The sequence below is a fragment of the Camelus bactrianus genome, chromosome 10 (assembly GCF_048773025.1).
Source record: "Camelus bactrianus isolate YW-2024 breed Bactrian camel chromosome 10, ASM4877302v1, whole genome shotgun sequence".
Lineage (NCBI taxonomy): Eukaryota > Metazoa > Chordata > Mammalia > Artiodactyla > Camelidae > Camelus > Camelus bactrianus.
The window spans coordinates 23,581,569-23,588,590 of NC_133548.1; the positions used below are offsets into that span (position 1 = coordinate 23,581,569).

The window sequence follows — 7,022 nt, forward strand, 5'->3', positions numbered from 1 at the left end:
ACAGGATCTCATGACTCTAATCACTGGGATCCAAAAATTAAGAAATAAGCCTCCATAAATCCTGAGCCTTGAGACAATATTAATTGAGCTGGGTTAGCACATGCAGCCCATCCACCCGGCTCCCAGGGCTGACGAGGGGATGACAGATGATCCTGAGTGGGGGAAGAAGACGTGCCAAAGGCTCCATTTAATAAATCAGCTGACACTCCCCGGCATTTGCATTGCTAATGGCGGTACCTAAACCCCAGGTGTTGCTGCAGAAACTTGTCCTGCTGCTGCCTCCCCAGCTGTAACTCCCAAGGGAGTTGGCAAAGGGTAGCAGGGTGCTGGATAGTTAGGTCTGAAACACATTTTAAAATCAGCCTGGAGCTGGGGGATAACAACATGTCCAAAAGACCTGGCCACACATGTATAGGCTTGGCGTCTTAATGAGCTCCTCAAAGCCTGGGTCACAGGGTCCCCAAGGCAGAACTTCCCTGGAACGGAGCACCAGGGCATCCAGCCCCCAGACGCCTCCTTCTCAGGCTACTGAGCTCCCAGACCGTCCACCATGAATTCATTTGTGGGGACCTCCAGTAAGTGAAAGTTAACAGCCTTGGGTCTCAGTTTCCTCCAGTCCATGCTGAAATTTTCCTTTTCTTTTTTCTTTTTCTTTTCTTTCTTTTTTTTTTTTTTTTGGTAGAGTGGGGCAGATGGGAATGGGGCAGGGAATGCTGAATATCAGTATCATCAAGGGAGATTTTTCAATGCACACTCCATGCCCCATTACCCCTAAGACTCCCATAGGAGCTCAAGGAGGGGTGGGGGTGTCCTTCAGGATCAGTGTCACCCATATTTCTTCTTGCCTTAGACCCCAATATAACTTGATAGGACACCATACCTGATCCTGTCTTTATTAAAATTTTCGTATTTTTAACTTGTGATTTTTTTTGCATTAATTTTGATTTTTTAAAAATATTGCATTAGAAGATTATCTTAATGACTGAAAATTTTAGGGCCCCTTACATTTTTATTTTATTTCACTTATTTTATATTTAATTGTGGTAAAACACGCCTAACATAAAAGTTACCATCCTAACTGTTTTTAAGTGTACAGTACAGTGGTATTACATACATTCACATTGTTATAGAACCATCTCCAACACCATCCATCTTCCCAAACTGAAACTCTATACCTATTAAACAATAGCTCCCCATTCCCCCCTCCCTCAGCTCCTGGCAACCACCATTTTACTTTCTGTTTCTATAAATTTGCAACTCTAGATACTTCACATAAGCGGAATCATACAACATTTGCCTTTTTATGACTGACTTATTTCACTTAACGTAATGTCCTCAAGGCTCATCCACATTGTAGCATGCATAAGAATTTCCTTCCTTTTTAAGACTGAATAATATTCTATTGTATGGATGGATCACATTTTGCTTATCCATTCATCCATCCACAGACACTTGGGTTGCTTCCACCTTTTAGTTATTGGGAATAATACTGCAATAAACATAGGTGTGCAAATACCTGTTTGAGACCCTACTTTCAATTCTTTTTGGTTTATACCTAGAAATGGGATTGCTGAATCATATGGTAATTCTATTTTTAATTTCTTGAGGAAATATGTTGTTTTCCATAGTGGCTGCACCATTTTACATTCCCATCAACAGTACACAAAGGTCCAGCTTCTTATCCTTGCTGACAATTTTTCTTTTCTTTTCCTTTTCCTTTCCACGTTTCTTGATAGAAACCATCCTAATGATGCAAGGTGGGTGTGAAGTGGAAGTGCCCTTAGACTTCCCACTCAAGGAGGTGTCTCACTCATCTCACTGTGGTCCCCATCCTGCCTCCTGGTTACAGGTTGACATCTAGAGCCTGACAGACGTGTGTTACATCCCAGGAGCGGGCTGGTGTAGGAAAAAATCCTGTGCGTTTGGATTGGAAGTGCTGTTTCACCACATAGTAACTGTGACCTTGAGCAAGTACTTGTCTGCGCCTTGGTTTCCTTATTGGTAAAAGGAGGCTAAAACTTGTATTTACCTGATAGAATTGTCATGAGGATTAAGTGGACTAGTATATACAAAGCTCAAAGACATAGTAACCCTCATATCTGAGTAAGTGATAGCTTCTGTTACCACAGATCCCACTTATGGATGTAGCTGGGTTTGGGGTTTTTTTTTTTTTTGAGTAAACTTATCACTTTGGAATACTTTTAGATTCATAAAAATGTTGCAAAGATAATACAGAGAATTCCCGCCTGCCCAACTCCCTCTAATATTTGTGTCTTACACAAATATGATACATTCACGTAATTAACGTTGATCCAGCACGATTATCTAAACTACAGGCTTTGTTTGCATTTCACTGGTTTTTCCACTGATGTTCTTTTTCTGTCCTAGGATCCAAGCTAGGATACCACATTGCATTTATGGTGCAGCTGCTTTTGTTTGTTTTGCTTTGTTTTTCTGTTATTTTGCCTGCAGAATGTTTTATAATGCTGGGATGTAAATGCCTTTAGACAGGCATGGTTCTCTACTCTGCCACAATCTTTCACCACCCGCTACTGTCAGGTGCCTGCTTCTTGCATCTGCATTTACTGCCTGTCCCTGGAGACATGTGAATCTACAACCCCTGGATTAGCTGATGGCTCCATCCCTTCCCCTCTGGGGAACTGTAATTCAGTGATTAATTCTTTGGGGTCTCCAGAAATCCTCTATTAAAATTCAAACACTGTCAGGTCGCTATTTCACATAAATCAATTCACAGATGAACATCTTAGCAGAAAGTAATTGGTAGGGAGGAAGACTTTATGGGATGCTTAGTGAAAGAGTGTGTGGAGGTGGGACGGAGAGAGGAGGATGGAGAGGGACCTCTAGGGAAGGCAGGCCAGGCTCTGATGCTGGGTGTTATCTATCTTATGTCTTGGGCTGGACCCTGCCGGAGACAGGCCCTGAGTCTCACTGCTAAGTATGTGACATCTGCCCCTACCACCACCCCACTCCCTGGCATCCCGGGTCTGTGAGCCCAGCAGAGCCCACCCTGTCGCTGTCCTGGGCCACTCCCCTGGCTCTGTCTCCTTCCTTTCCAGAATGCAGTAACTCAGGTTGTTGGTGGTGGATGGGAAAGAGAGGCTGAGAGAAACTCTGCCACCTGAAACAATTTATTAAGGAGCTTCTCTTTTCCCCCGGCAACACAAAGTGCTAAAGAGGGATCTGAAAGTGAAGGGCTGACATCTAAACACAGCGGCGGCGGCGTTCACAGCCTTGCTTTTTATTCAGACATAGGCCACAGGCTATGAGCAATCAACTAGCTTATTTTCTTCTCCGTATTTTTACACATCTGGATGTGCGTGTACAAAATTTCATGTAGGAGTTACTTGGCTTGTATCTGGATGTTTAGAGAATTCCTCTTGTTGACTAACAGTTCAAATGACCAGAAAAGGACGAAAGGGTTGTTTGTTTCAAAAAATTAAGACTGTTTCCCTACCTTAGATTCTTGTTTTTGCTCATGGGAAAACCTTACAAGAGGCCTCGAATATTGGCCACACAACTTCCCCCACCCTCACCCTCGTGCTTTAGTTGGTGCTACAGCACAGTTCGGTAACAGAATGGGTCAGACTGACCTCATCTGAGCACTGGCTCCACCCCTAACTGGCTGTGGGAACTTGGGAGAGTTACTCAACCTCTTTGTGTCTCAGCTTCACCTGTGAAATGGGGATAATTGTAGCCCCTACCTCCCAGGATTGTTGTGAGATTAAAGACAGAGGAAGCAAAGCATAGGGGAGAAAAAATAATTTTCCCTTTACCCTCAAGTTTCTTGGCAGAGACACCCTTGTAGTAAAAAGACAGATTAACACGAGAAAAACAAACACAAGTACAATAACACGTACCCCTCCTGTATACATGGGAGGGACCCAGGAAAACTGAGAAACTCCCCCAAATGGCCAGAGACATCATCTTAAATACTATGTTCAGCTAAAGACAAAGGAAGCTGTTTGGGGTGGGGGAGTCAATTATGGGAGGTGACCAGGAAAAACAAAGTAGATGAGAGTAAGGTTGTTATTCAGATTTTTTTTTTTTGAAGTCATCGCCTTCTCCATTGATATGAGTTTCCAGAGATTTAGTCATCCTCCTCTTCCTGGAACAGAGAAGGATGGATACACCCTTACGAATGGCAAGTTCGCTTCTAAGTGTCTTTTACAAAAGGGTAACTTCTACTTGGTTTTCAGAGCTTCTCTTGTGTCTGCAATTTCTTTAAAATAACCAGTTCAAGGTAATCCTTATGCCAAATGGACACACTTCGGGGTGGCAAAATTCTCCTCTCCTTCAAAAGCATGCAAGGTGCTTAGTGCAGTGCCTAGTATGTAGTCGGTGCTCCAGATGTTTACCTGTTGTGTGGAATGCTCAGGGAATGGCGGCGTAATTGTCATCCAAATGGCCACCGACATGGAAACAAGGGAAGAGAAGAGGCAAAGAATCAAAAGAGAGCTCTTGGGGGTCAGCGTAGCTCAGAGGATGCACCAGGCCCAGGGTTCAATCCCTAGTACTTCCATTTTAAAAAAAAAAAGATCTTTTATGGAGGGCTGACATTGTGGGTGCTCTAAATAAGCACTTAGAGTGCTTTCACATATAGGTAATTGTTATTTCTGACAAGAATCTTATAATTTTCTCCATTTGCCAAATGAGGACAGTTAAGCTCAGAGGGTCCAAATGATGCACCAGCTGTCCCATAGCAAAAAAGATGTAAAACTGGCCTTGCAGTAGTGGAGTGGACTGGTTAGGAGTGTGACTCTAGGAAGTCTGTAGCTTTTGACCTCTTTCACCTTTTCCTTCACCCCTCCCTCCCGGGCTCCTCCACCTCTGGCAACAACCAATCTGTTCTCTGTTTCTATGAGTTCATTTATTTTAGATTCCACATGTAAGGGAGATCATACAGTATTCGTTTTCTCTGCCTGACTTACTTCACATAGCATAACGATCTCAAGGATTATCCATGTTGTCCCAAATGGCAGGATTTCCTTCTTTTCATGGCTGAATAATATTCCACTGTATATACATACCTCATTCTCTTATCCATTCATTCATCAATGGACACTGTCTTAGCTCTGGTGAATAACACTGCAATAAACATAGGGAGAGAGGAGAACTCTTCCAGATACTGCATGGTGACTGTTGCTAACCATGGTGTGTGGTATGTTTGAAAGTTGCTAAGACAGTAGATTTTAAAATTGTCTCTCCCACACACACAAAACTGTAACTATGTGAGGTGACAGATTGTGAACCAACCTTATTGTGGTCATTATTTCACAATATATACACCATACCAGACCAACACATTGTACACCTTAGACTAATACAATGTTAAATGTCAGTTATATCTCAACAAAGCTAAAAATAAAAGAGAGTAGGAACCCTGGTGTTCAAATCCCACCTACCTGTCTGTCGTCTTGGACTAACTATGTGTTGTGGAGGGAGTCTGTTAAGTTCTGCATCTCAGTTATCTCCTATGTAAAGATAAAATAATACCTTATAGTGTTACTGTAAAGACTCAATGGGGGGCACACAGTCCCTACTGGTCTTTATAAATATGTGGGGGGAAAAACCATGGAAATCTAGACCCTCTGAGTCCAAATCTCCTGCTGTTTGGACACAGAACTGACTGAAAGAAGCACCCTTCCTCTACCCCCATTTTACAGACGAGAAAAATAAAGCCATGGAAATGGAAGGTCTTCGGGTTTCCGTTCAGGAAATAAAATTAAGAAAACTAAAATTTAGGAGACTGAAAAAAATATATATGTGACATAAAACACAAAGAGACAAAACAGCAGGGACAGACTAAATAGAAGCCAGACAGAGCGCCTGTGATAATGCGGAGGATGAGAAGGTTACCGAAACAGTGAGCTCATTTCTGATGGGTAACCGGAAAGAGCAAGCCCTGTTGTCACACACCTCGGAGGCTGGCCTGGCAGCTGCCAACATGCCGACAGCAGTCTCCCCCCGCAGGTGCGCGGCCGTGTGGCTCCGGGCTCCTTCCCCTCAGCCGCATCTGGGGGCTGCTCCCACCAGTCCCCTTGAGAAGATTCGCTCTGAGCACCCTCTTTTCCAGCTGGCTCCCTGTCGGCAGCAGCTGGCCTCAGTTTCCAGTCTCAGTCACACCACCCCTGTGCAGACAGATGAGGGCAAGGTGTTCGGAGGCACTGGCTACAAAGGCAACACTTTTCCTGAAGCAGACACTGTAGCAGATTCAGGATCCCTCCAGAAACATGGTGTCTCTTCTCTGGTTATCCCTGCACATCTTGACTTAGGTTTTACACACGCACACACGCGCGCGCACACACACACACAGAGCAAGAGAGGAAAGAACAAAGACTTCCTGCTTTCACTACTGGTCAAGTGATTCCATTTGGCCTAAGCAGGTCCAGTCAGTGACCTGCAGGATGGCTAAAAGGCAGGTGGTGGCAGAATAAGACAGATAAGAAAGCAGAGGGCAGGGGAAGGTGCCAGGGACAGGGTGGGGGAGGGCTCCAAGCTTTGTTATCTCTGGCCCCTTTGAACATTTTTCCTCCGTTATGAAGCAACATCTCTGCATATCTAACCTACACCCGTCGCCACCCCCGCCTCAGCTCAGATGAAGTGCGTGGAGCAAATCCACCCACCCCGCCCCTCCTGTGACGATGAGGTCACCTCGTGGGTTCTTTCCTGTGCATCTGAGTGTAGCTGGCAGGCTGTTTGATTGCTTGTCTCCCTCTCCTGTGGGTGTCCTCTGAGTGGCCTCAGGTGAGGCTCCAGAGGCTTGTGGGCAAAATGCTCAGCTTCTATTTGTCACGAGCGGAGCTCAGCTCCAACTAACCTTGGCAGGTCCCAAACCAGATTTTCCTGGCTGGCCCTCCCTTTGGATTACTTCATCCCGCTCAGGAAAGGCAATTCATTAAATGTGCTATTTGATGAGATGGAATCTTTATGCTTTGATGGAATGTTGCTTTAGATAAGTTCACACAGTGGAAAAAAAACCTTTTTCTCTGAAACGGTGACCT

General features: G+C 44.4%; 1 long non-coding RNA gene across 1 annotated transcript; it reads right to left on the minus strand.

Annotated features, from left to right (window-relative positions):
* Nucleotides 1-1,245: 1,245 nt before the first annotated feature.
* LOC123619579 (uncharacterized) lies at nt 1,246-6,799 on the minus strand. Its single transcript, XR_012509855.1, has 4 exons — nt 6,673-6,799; nt 5,938-6,149; nt 5,424-5,492; nt 1,246-5,106 (listed from the first exon to the last, which is right to left on the minus strand). It is a non-coding gene; the product is annotated as an uncharacterized LOC123619579 (long non-coding RNA).
* Nucleotides 6,800-7,022: the final 223 nt, after the last annotated feature.